The sequence below is a fragment of the Suricata suricatta genome, chromosome 2, assembly GCF_006229205.1.
Source record: "Suricata suricatta isolate VVHF042 chromosome 2, meerkat_22Aug2017_6uvM2_HiC, whole genome shotgun sequence".
In the NCBI taxonomy this organism is placed as follows: Eukaryota; Metazoa; Chordata; class Mammalia; order Carnivora; family Herpestidae; genus Suricata; species Suricata suricatta.
Genome location: NC_043701.1, coordinates 18,081,514 through 18,094,545, shown reverse-complemented (window position 1 = coordinate 18,094,545; position 13,032 = coordinate 18,081,514).

Genomic DNA, 13,032 nt, shown 5'->3' with positions numbered 1-13,032 from the left:
ACTCTTCCTTCATAAGATTTCTGTTGACATAGAAATTACTTCTGACAGTTGCTGTCCAAAAGGTAGTCCCTTGGGAAAATATTAGACCATAGATAACCAGGTTGGTATAAGGTCGTCTGCTAGGGACACGGACTCAATATGGAAGGCTTGTTGCTGTTTCTCTGGGGACTGAGTGCGGAAGCTGATGCATGAAGGTACCGCTAAAGTTCTGAGCAGTCTGTGTTGGTTATGCAATGCGAAAAGTCAGCCTCGGGGATCTTGAATCCGACAAGACTACTATCATTGGAACGTATTGTGATAGTCTCCTAAATGCCCCGTTGCCTGTGTGAACTTCGTAAAATGCCATTGTGCACGTCTCAAAGTTATGCTTCGAGAAAACTTTAGTGGAATCCTTTCAAGAACTATTCTAGTACTTCATATCCAGAGCAATAAGAATCTTAATGTTCCCAACCAGTCATCTCTTCATAAGAACTAGTAATCTCATCCTGAGGAAATAATCTAAGAAAAGAAGCATGCCAACGCACATGCGCAGAATACAGGCCTGGGCCGAGGGCGAGGAAATGGGATCTCATTCAGTGTAGCCTGACTCCTTGAACTTTACACCCCGGCCACTTCACTTGCCTCGTGTGTGTGTGTGTGTGTGTGTGTGTGTGTGTGTGTGTGTGTGTGAAAAACAGTTCTAGCCACATAAAACTTCAAGAGTTCAACTATGGCAATAGACATGATGCAGCCATTGAAAACGAAGACAATACATAGAGAAAAGTGTACGTGAAGTAATACGAAGGTGATGGTAGAGTTCAAAATTGTAAATTATAAGCATGGGGGAAGAACATGTAACGTACAGATAAAGTTAGAAAGAAGCCAAAGGAAATGCAAATACTGTTTACCGGATTATCATTAATTAAATGGCTTTTGCAACTAAAAGACATTTTTCTATTACCTCTCCAATTCCCATAGGATACAATTAAACTCCTTAGCCTGACACTCCAGGTCCTATGAAATCTGGTATAACTGTGAATATAGGAAAAACCATCAAATCGGATACTTTCATAGGATGACTTTTCCAGTATATGAATTATATCTCGATAAAACTGTTAGAAACAAACATACAAAGGTTACAGGCTGGTGAGGTGAGAGGTGGCAGTTGGCTCTGCTTCACAGAGTCACTTGAGGACCCAGACTACAGGATCCACCATATTGTCCCAATACTGTCCCCATCCAAGCCTTCAGGCTTTGTGTCTAGAGAGCAAAAGAGCACTGGGGTGTCTTAAAAGAGCCCTTTGTTGCTCAGGCCTGGAAGTGGCACACTTCAGTCCCATCCACGGTCTCTTGGCCAGACCTCTTCACGGGGTCCTGCCTGGGATGGGGAAATGTCGTCTTCTTGTGTGCCAGAAAGCAGAGAAGAACAGAATATAGTAGAATATAGTAAGTACCGGAAGTCTCTTCCACAAGGGCAAACATGAGCCTTTATTATATTTCAGGTAGCACTGTCTTAGGCATTTTACATACTTTATATGAAGGTGCTGCTGCTAATAGTAATCATGTAATAGCTAATGTCTGTGGCACTTGCTGTGTGCCTGGCACTACTCTATGAGCATTATATGCATCAAATCACTCAATTTTCATTGCCACCCATTGCAGTGGGTATTACATTCATTCTACAAACAAGGAAAGTGAGGCACAGAGAAGAGAGGTAAATTGCTACAGTCTCATAGTGAGTAAGTGGCATGGTCAAGGTTTAAACCCAGGGAGTTGGACTCTAGCACCCATACCCTTAACCACTACACTGGTGGCTTTCAAATCATTTTACTGTGACTCACAGGAAGAAATATGTTACATGTGACACAGTACACATATATGTGGATAGAATAGAAACAAAAGATTGACAAAGCAATTCCAGTCCTTATCATGTGTGGCTTACTTTGATATTGCAGATTCTGGATGATTTTAGCGCTAATTTCAATCACGATTCACTCATGGCTCCATGATCAGTGATTTCATGGTTCACCAGCAATTAGGCTTGTGGTTGGAAAACCTCTGCCCTCCATCCACTCTGTGGTCTTGGCACTACTCCTCATCTTAGGTAACAGGAAAATCATGACAACCGCATGCAAAGGACATGATGACAGCTCCAGGAGAAATCCACAGACTGAGCATTTCTACCCTCCCCTTGAAACTGACTTTCTCCCCGTCCCTGCCCGTTCTGTCCTTCCAAGCCCTTGGCCAAGCAGTCCCAACTGTAGAATGAGAACCGGGACTGGTCCTTTGGCAGCCGGAAGGAGGGGGAGGCAACGAGGCAAAGGAGAAAGAGCGAGGAAGCCATAGGAACAGGACAGAGGCCCCAACCCCTGTGGCGGAATGGAGGTGGTCTTAAAAGGACGTGGCTCCAGGATGTCAATATTTATTCATATTTGTTTGTGAGATGAAGTTAGATGCCAAACATCATTGAGAGAACTGTCAATATTAAACTTCCTCATAGATAATGGAGAATGATAAGAGAGGAGGAGGAAGTGGAGAAGGGAGAGGAGGAGGAAAAGAGAGGAGGGTGGGAGGAGGCAGAGGAGCAGGGGGAGGAGGAAGAAGAAGAAGGGGGAGAGGAAAGGGAAGAGGAAGATGGTGGGAGGAGGAAGAGGAGGAGGGTGGGAGGAGGGAGAAGGGGAGGAAGAAGAAGAGGAAGGAAAGAAAGAAAAGCATTTTGTCACTTTTAGCCCAGCTGTTCAATACATTCTTGTGAATAATAACACCCACTGTTTTCTGGGTGCCTTCTATGGGTTAGACGCTTCAATACATTGCTTGACTTTATCCTTACCAACTCCTGCCAGAAACACTGACCCTATTCCTTTCCCATTTCTCGGAGTGAAGAAACTGAGGCTTGGTAATATTAATTTGCCCAAAACAAAGATGTTAGTAAGTAGCCATACTTTAAAAATTGGATATTTTTGTCATTGTGGATACTTCTTGCCTTAATTTAGATTTTTAAAATACTGTATATGGACACCCTCCTACACTGTTGGTGGGAATGTAAACTGCAGCCACTCTGGAAAACAGTGTGGAAGTTCCTCAAAAAACTATCAGTAGAACTCTCCTATGACCCAGCAATAGCCCTGCTGGGGATCTACCCAAGGGATACAGAAGTGCTGATGCATAGGAGCACATGTACCTCAATGTTCATAGTGGCACTTTCTACAATAGCCAAATCATGGAAAGAGCCTAAATGTCCATCAACTGATGAATGGATAAAGATGTGGTTTATATATACAATGGAAAACTACATGGCAATGAGAAGGAATGAGATATGGCCATTCGTAGCTAAGTGCATGGACCTGGAGGGACTCATGCTAAGTGAAATAAGTCAGGCAGAGGAGGACAGATACCATATGTTTTCACTCCTAGGTCTAACAGGAGAAACTTAACACAGGACCATGGGGAGGGGGGGGGGAAAGAGTGAGGGAGAGGGAGGGAAGCAGATCATGAGAGACTCTTGAATACTGAAAACAAACTGAGGGCTGAAGAGGTAAGGGGAAAGGGGAGGGGGTGATGGTCATGGAGGGGGGCACTTGTGGGGAAGAGCACTGGGTGATATATGGAAACCAACTTGGCAATAAACTCTTAATAAAAAAATAAATAAATACTTACTGAGTATTTAAACCACCAGGTACTGTTTTAAGTCCTGAGATTCCAGAGATAAAGAGAACAAAGTCTCTGATCACATGAAGCTGCCTTCCTAGACGGAGAGATAGCTAGTAAATGTATCTAAAATCAAGCCAATGTAATTTCTGGCCAGATAATGATAAGGGACCGAAGAAAAGAAAGGAGATAAGGACAAAAATGAGTACAGAGCCAGCTGTGTTGACGAGGAGGTTGGACAGGGAGTGTGAGCCCGGTTTATATCCAGAGAGACATGTCTAACTGGACAAGAAGCGTCATGCATGGACCTTGAGGGCGGAATGAGCTGGGTGGTGCGTGTATGGGACCTGGGAGTGAGGGGTGGGGACTGGCGAGAGAACAAGGGTGTGTGGGTAAAGCAGAGAGATTGAGCTGGCAGTAATGAAAAATTGTGCTAAAATACGAGAGGTAGGCACAGGTCAGATAATGTAAAGCTTTAAAGGGCCATCACGTAACAATTTGGTTTTAGTCTGAATGTGACGAGAAGCCATTGGAATCATGAACAGGGGAATGTCATGATGTGATGTGCACTGTAAAAGGCTCCAGATGCACTCCCTTCACCTCAAACAGGCAAGAGTCAGAGCTTATCATTTAATGGGACTCTTGCTGTGTCTGCTCGCAAAAGTGACTTCATCATGGTAGTTGCAAGATGCAATAATTTGTCCATGCCTTTACATGGTTGGACTGTTCCAGAATGCCCCACCCACCAGACCCCAAAAATTTCACTGGTGTGGTCTGCATCCTGAGTTACAGCAGGATGCTTAAATTTGAGATTAAAAAAAGTTTTTAATGTTTATTTATTTTAGAGAAAGAGAGAGCGCAGAGTGTGACCAGGGGACGGGCAGAGAGAGAGGGAGACACAGAATTAGAAGCTGTCAACACAGAGCCCAACACGAGGCTCGAACTTGTGAACCGTCAGATCATGACCTGAGCCAAAGTCTGACACTCAACCAACTGAACCACCCAGGAGCCCCTTAAGCTTGAGAGTTAATGGTAGTAGATGTCATGGTAAGGTCAGTAAAGAGAAGAAAAGTTGCTAACAGTTGAGACAGTCTATTAACTGAGACATCAGAGGCACTAAGAATTATGAGGACATTAAAAGTGGCCATGAAGGATTCCAGAAGGGGTGGTGCAGAGGGGTAACATCTCTGACAACAGAGGAAAGGTGACCCTGAAATCAGTGGAAGGGATAGTGGGTCCTGGAATGAGACACCACGCACTTCCAAGTATGGGGATGCTGACCTAGGAAAGGGACAGAGAGCTGCAGTATCCAAGGAGGAGTCACCTCACTCGTTGGCTCTCTGCTATGAGGATTGACAGAGGCAAAAAGAGAGCTGCAGGGAAAGAGCCGTCAGGGAGCAAATGCTGTCACTTACAGCAAGCTCATGAAATAAACATTCAGAGATGGAGGTTTATAGCATAAGGATCTGGGCGGTGAGGTTGGCGGGCAGAGGTCTGTGGATAACATGTAACATTTGTTTGTTCTGGGGGATGGGGGCAGAGGGGAAGTTCTTTTTTTTTTTTTTTTTTTTTAATTTATTTGAGAGGAAGAGTGCGCGCAAGAGGGACAGAGAGAGAAAGAGAGAATCCCAATCAGGCTCTGTACTCTCAGCACAGAACCCCATGCAGGGCTCAAACTCACAAACCACAAGATCATGACTGTAGGCTGAGCTGAAACCAAGAGTCAGACACTTAACCCACTGACCCTGACCAAGCCATCCAGGCGCCTGGAGGAGCCTGAGAGTTCTGACTTGCAGTGATTTTCAGTTTCTGTGGAAGAGCTACTCCTCTTTCCTCCTCCCCCCAAACTATTTTAAGCTGCCTGACCTCCAGGGGCCAAGATCAGAGTGAGTCAAGTTGAAGGAGTCTCCTTCAGGCTCAAAATTGAATGCTGCAGGCTTAAAAAAAAAAAAAAAACCCAGTTATCATGATAAATAAGACTTCAATACAATATTTTAAAAAGGAATAAATTCCTTAAATGAATGAATGCCTGATTTCACACCGCGATAACAAATATCAAAAGAGTTAAAACAGGGTAACTGAGTGGGGAGGGTTTGGGGTGGGGGAAGGGCTCCTTTGGTCTCTGAGGAGGCTACGCATTTCAAGATAGATTTCCAGTACTCTGCGAAAATCCTGAAAGAAGTCTTGTTTACTGCTGCACGCCTCATCAGTTTCATCAGAATCAGGGCTTTGAATCACCAGAGGAATCACAAGATTTTAGCAAGAAATGGGAGCACCCTCCAACTCACTGACTTTGCAGAGGCCCTTTGGAAGCACATGATCAAACTTCAGGCAGCTTTTTCCTTTTGTGGAGAGGAAAGGAGAGCCCATTGTCAAAACAATTTGCCAAGCTTGAACATTTAGGATGAATGAGTCATTAATTACTGTATATAGTTTTAAATTAGATCCGTGAAGGAAATGCATTTTCAATGCAATAAAAATCCATGAATGCACAATTTGGAGGACGCTTTTAGGTGCATTTTTCTTTTTTTTTTAATGTTTTATTTATTTTTGATACAGAGAGAGATAGAGCATGAGAGGGGAAGGGGCAGAGAGAGAAGGACACAGAACCGGAAGCAGGCTCCAGGCTCTGAGCTAGCTGTCAGCACAGAGCCTGACGTGGGGCTCGAACCCACGAACGTGAGATCTGACCTGAGCCAAAGTCGGAGGCTTAACCGACTGAGCCACCTAGGCACCCCTAAGTGCATTTTTCCAGGAAGGCGTTCACAGCTTTCTTTTATATTCTCCTAGGGGTTTCTGACCCCAAAAAAGTTGAGAGAGGAAATTTCCATAAAATGTAAATGTTAAAAATGCACACTATAAACCCACAGACTGAAAACGCTTAGGTGACCTTCCAAATAGAATGGTAAGACTGTCTGCAAATCTTTAATTTGGGGGGAAGTGATTTCTGAAACTATGTGATTAATTTTGATTATTAATGCAGAAAAATGGCTGGCAAATTTTATAGGAAGTATAATTATAGTTGAGAAAATGTACTCATTCCATGCTAACCAAGCAAAGGGAATTGAGTTTTCTTTTTTTTTTAATATCTTTAATTTTTTTTATTTTGAGAGAAACAGAGAGTGAGCGGGGGGAGGGCCAGAGAGAGAGAGAGACATAGAATCTGAAGATAGGCTCCAGGCTCTGAGCTAGCAGTCAGCACAGAGCCTGATACGGGGCTCGAACCCACGGATGGTGAGATCATGACCTGAGCGGAAGTCAGACGCTTAACCGACTGAGCCACCCAGGCACTCCAGGAATTGAGTTTTCTAAGAGAACATTTTTTGGTAAACCTAGTGCCTAGTAAAGGGTTATAACAGCCCTTCTTTGTCTCTTCTTTCTTTCTATTGCCTGGAATGTGGATCTAATGGCTGGAGCTCAAGCAGCCAGTTGGAATTATGAGAAAGCCTAGGTAAAACAGCAGGATAAAAAGAACTTGGATTCTTTAAATGGGACAAGCTGCAGTATCAGACCTAGATTGCCTTCTTCCAAACTTCTTTTTCACTATAGAAAAAGAAAGACAATTTCCATCTGATTTATGTTACTGCTTGCCACAGAGTGCACACACAATTTCCCTTATGCATCATAATCATCCAAAGAGGTACATACTGTTAAACCAGTTTTATAGATGAGGAAACCGAGACCCACAGAGTCTGAGTTAGGTGGGAGGTTGAGTTAGACAGTCTGATTTCAGAACACAGTGTTCTTATACCAGGCATTTTCCCAAACACTTAACAAGGATTAACTTAAGTAATCCCCACTGGAAACCTAGAAGATAGTTGATGTTATCCCCCCAACTTGAGGCAGAGAAAGATTCAAAAGATTCTTACAGATCACAATGAATAAGAAGGAGCCCCAGACATATGTGGAGTAGAAGCCAGGGCTCTGAGTCTGGGTGAGTTTCATTGTCTGGTACTCTATGATAATGGCCTTGCTCAGAGGCAGAGATGAGCACCGTGTCCTTAAGGACCATTATCTAGTAAAGGTTTATGAGCCTGCTTTTGTCCAATAAACAGATACCATCTGGGGTGCCTGGGTGGCTCAGTCCATGAAGCATTCAACTTCGGTTCAGGACAGGATCTCATGGTTCATGGGTTCTGTGCCCCCCATCAGGGTTCTGCGCTGACAGCCAGCGCCTCGAACTGCTTCTGATTCTGGGTCTCCCTCTCTATCTGCCCCTCTCACACTTGCACTCTGTCTTCCTCTCTCTCAAAAATAAATAAACGTTTAAAAATAAAAAAAAATAAACAGATACTGATCATTTGCATAAATCTGGTTCAGGGACTTGATTTAAACCTGGCATGGAAGAAGCATTGACTTTGTAGCATTGCCCAAGTCAAGATTATCTACAGATATTGATTTTAGAGGCAAAAACAAAAGCTAGTACAAAAACTCCCTGCATTGTCTGTTATCACAAATGTCAGAGAGCTAGCCTTGGGGTTAAGCTTAAAAAAACATTTACCCAAATCTGATTAGATTTCTCTATTATCAGAGCTTGCTGGACAAAAGCAAAACAAAACCACACACTTTTATGATGTTGAGAAAAATGCCATCACGTATGTTCCTGCCACGGAAATCTCTGGGTAAGCAAAAGTCAAAGTCATAGTCAACATGCATTAATCGCGTTGAGTTTGAGAGGGACTGCTCCCCTTTTCCTGAGTCTAGAGTATGCTGAGTAACAGGCACAAGAAGCAGGCATACAGAAATCAAAATATCAGTTTTGTTTCCAGCAAGAGTGAACTGGAAAATACGGTTTGAACTTTGTAGACAGGCTCCATGACATGCCCCGCAGGACTGAATGTGCCAACCAGCGTCAGGCAAAGTGGGACCACTGTGCCTTCCTCTCAGAGGGAGGTTATTTACCTGGCGGAAAATGTATGTAACCTGAATACAGGGTTCTTTCTCTCAGAGAGAGTGAGTGGATTCAGAAGAGCCTGTGCCAATCATGCACGATTTAAATCCAGAAAAAGTCCTAAATTCACCAAAGGAGTCATTCCACCATCTTTATTTTTATTTATTTATTTTTTTAAATGTGGTTTATTGTCATCTGCCATCTTTAAAAAAGAGTACGTGAGGGGATTGGTGAAAGGGAATGAATGTTGTTCTCTAGAGAGTTCCCCGAGGGCAGAATGCCTTACTTACCTGGGCAACCTGGGTTCTACAGAAATATAACAAGGAGGTCCCACTAAGATGACACGTGTGAAAGGCAGTGTGCTAAGTGTTTTACATGGCAAGGGGACAGGTTGTGAAGTTATGGCAGGTGGTGGGTCGTGAAGGAGTCTGATTCCAGAGACTCCATACAGGGCGGCCACCCTGCATGGGCATTTCCAGTGCATGAAGACCAGTCACCAAGGGCCAGTTTGGATCAGGGAGCCTATCTTATCAAAGGAGTGTTGCATCTAATTCACTGTTCAGTCATAAGTACGCATCATTCCCTCCACTCCTAAAGTGGGTTTCTGGTCAAAGACGTTCCTAAGCGAAGGGACCGGTGTGTGCCATCCCTCGTCTGTGCAGCCTATTTACATCTGGTTTTATCACTCACCTTGTAGGTGGGCATGACCTTAGAGGTGAGGTTGTAGGGTTCAGAGGGGTTAGGGAACTTGCTCAAGACCATATAGAGCCAAAAAGAGGACAGAGATTAAATAACTTTAGAGCCGCTACAGTTTCCCCCTTAATTCACTGCCAAAAAGAAAATTCTCTCCCAAGAGCTTGAACCATATTGAGGACTATGTCATTAACTCATCTACACCAAAAGATTTCTTAGTAAGAGGGGAATCTGTAAATAGAGAAGGGTCATGGTGATGGGGCTATGCATACATGATGAGTTTAGAATTTCTTTTTCCTTTAATCGTCTAGAGCAGAAGTCTGTCTCTCAGTCCTGTGAAATCTTCAGAAAGGTCCGAGCTATGTAATACTCTCGAGTACCATGTAGTGGAGATCGTCCGTATCTGTCAGCTATGAATCACAACACCTTCTTTTTTTGGCAATACAAGCTTGTGGGACTTTGTGTTCACACTTGCAGCTTCCTGATGCGCCAAGAAGGATTGAGAGGCAGAAGCCCTCTCTAGCTGAAAGAGTCGTTGAGATGGCTAACAGCAGAAGATGAGCATAGACGTCACTTGGTAGAACGTGGGAGTGGGTAGTCCTTTTTTTATTTAAAAAGAAACACTTCGAGTAACACTAAAGGAAACTAATGGTTTACTAATTTCAAGAGTTACACTTTTACAGGAAGAAAGATGCACATGCACTGCCAGTTTTGCTAGAGACTGTTTCCACACTATCCCCTTATCCTCACAACACCCTGCAAAAGCAGGCTATCATGTCTCTCTCTCTCTCTCTCTCTCTCTCTCTCTCTCTCTCTCTCTCTCTCTCTCTCACCTTTGGATCTCTAGCTCATGAATATCCTTGGGCTCAAAAGGATTAACAAACCCAAGCACTGAGATTCAAAAGCCAATGGTCCTTTCAGTATACAATAATACATTGCACAACTAACATTCTTAAACTATGGAGTTGCAAAGAATAGTTCTCTCACATTGTCTTCTTAAGTCTTTCCCAGATCCCTTGAGTTAGTCTTTATCATGCTCACTTTGCAGATGAGAAAGCCAAAGCTTAAAAAAGTTACTTCTTACAGCCTATAAGTAGCAGGACTGTAATTTACAGGCAGGTCTTTTATGCATGTAAGTATGTATGTATGTATGTGTTTGTTTATACATCCAAGTTAGTTAGCATATAGTGCAATAATGATTTCAGGAGTAGATTCCAGTGATTCATCACCTGTGTATAACACCCAGTGCTCATCCCAACAAGTGTCCTCCTTAATGCCCATTACCCATTTAGCCCATCTCCCCACCCACAGCTCCTACAGAGACCCTCAGTTTGGTCTTCATATTTAAGAGTGTCTTATGTTTTGTCCCCCTCCCTGTATTTATATTATTTTTGCTTCCCTTCCCTTATGTCAATCTGTTTTGTACCTTAAATTCCACATATGAGTGAAGTCATACATATGAGTGAAGCCATATGATATTTGTCTTTCTCTGACTGACTTATTTTGCTTAACATAATACACTCTAGTTCCATTCACGTTGTTGCAAATGGCAAGATTTCATTCTTTTTGACTGCCAGGTAATACTCCATTGTATATGTATACCACATCTTCTTTATCCATTCATCTGTCGATGGACATTAGAGCTCTTTCCATACTTTGGCTTTTATAGATAGTGCTGCTATAAACATTGGGGTGCATGTGCCCCTTCAAAACAGCACACCTATATCTCTTGGAGATATATCTAGTAGTGCGATTGTGGGTTATAGGGTAGTTTTAGTTTTAACGTTTTGAAGAACCTCCATACTGTTTTCTAGAGTAGCTGCACCAGTTTGCATTCCTACCAGCCATGCAAAAGAGATCCTCTTTCTCTGCATTTTTGTCAACATCTGTCATTGCCCGACTTGTTAATGTTAGCCATTCTGACTGGTGTGAGGTGGCATCTCGTTGTGGTTTTGACTTGTATTTCCCTGATGATGAATGATGTTGAACATTTTTTCATGTGTCTGTTGGTTATCTGGATGTCTTCTTTGGGAAAGTGTCTACTCATGTCTTCTTCCCATTTCTTCACTGGATTATTTGTTTTTTGGGTGTTGAGTTTGATAAGTTCTTTATAGATTTTAGATACTAACCCTTTATATGATGTGTCATTTGCAAATATCTTCTCCCATTCTGTTGGTTGCCTTTTAGTTTTGCTGATTGTTTTCTTCACTGTGCAGAAGCTTTTTATCTTGATCAGGTCCCAGTAGTTCATTTTTGTTTTTGTTTCCCTTGCCTCTGGAGATGTGTTGAGTAAGAAGTTGCTATGGCTGAGGTCAAAGAGGTTTTTGCCTACTTTCTCTTCTAGGATTTTGATGACTTCTTTTCTTATGTTTAGACTTTTCATCCATTTTGAGTTTATTTTTGTGTATGATGTAAGAAAGTGGTCCAGGTTCATTTTTCTGCATGTGGCTGTCCACTTTTTCCAATACCATTTGCTGAAGAGACTGTCTTTATTCCATTGATATAAAGGCTTCATCAAAGAGTAGTTGACCATACATTTGTGGGTCCATTTCTGGGTTCTCTATTCTGGGTTCCATTGATCTAAGTATCTGTTTCTGTGCCAATACCATACTGTATTGATGATTACAGCTTTGTAATATAGCTTGATTCCTGGGATCATGATGCAAGCCTTTTTTTTTTTTTAATTAAAAAAAAATTAAGGTTATTTATTTTGAGAGAGAAAGAGAGAGAAAGCAGGGCAGGGGCAGAGAGAGTGAATCCCAAGCAGCCTCCGAGCTATCAGCACAGAACCCAATGTGGGGTTCAAACTCATGAACTATGAGATCATGAGCAAAAAACAAGAGCTGGACGCTTAGTCAATGGAGCCACCCAGGTGCCCCCAAATGCAGGTCTTTTGAATTGCACTGCCCCACTGAAATCTGAGACACATTCCTTTTCACCCACAGGAAGCCTTTTAATTTGACTCATAACTTCACAGACAGAACAAAGCTGGCTGCCTAATGACAGATCAGGGGTTCCTGTGTTCAGACTTAAAAAAAAAATCAAAACCTACAAAGTGATTACCAACATCATTATCTTTGAAAAATCCTTTAGGTACAATTATGGATGGCAGCTTCAAGTATATTATCAAAGGTAACTTGACTTTTTTTTAATGTTTATTTATTTTATTATTTTTAAGAGACAGAGACAGAGCATGAGAGGGGGAGGGGCAGAGAGATCGAGGGAGACACAGAATCCGAAGCAGTCAGCACAGAGCCCGAGGGAGGGCTCGAACCCACAAACAGTGAGATCATGACCTGAGCCCAAGTCTGAGGCTTAACTGACTGAGCCACCCAGGAGCCCCTTGACTAACCTAATAGAATATTTGCTATCCAGTCCTGTATTAGAAAGGGTTCTCCAGAGAATGGAACCAATACCTACAATATATCGATATTGACATCAATATATAGATATACAATATATAGATTATAGATACATGATAATATTATATAGATATTACAGTCTCTCTCTCTCTTTCTTTCTCTAGAGATTTATTATAAAGAATTGGCTCATGTGGGCATGGACTGCACAGATCTGCAGTCAGCAAGATGGAGACCCAGGAGATCTGGGAAATGAAAGTTCTCCTCAGAGATCAGAAGAACACTGATGTCTCAGCTCCAGTAGTCAGGTAGGCAAAATTCTCTCTTGCTCAGCCTCTTTTTTTCTTTAATTCAGGTCTTTAATTGATTGGATGAGATCCCCCCCAGCAGTCTTGTTTACCACACGAGTGAGTCACCTAGCCTTCTAGGCCTCAGACATCAATCATCTCATCTATTATTCTC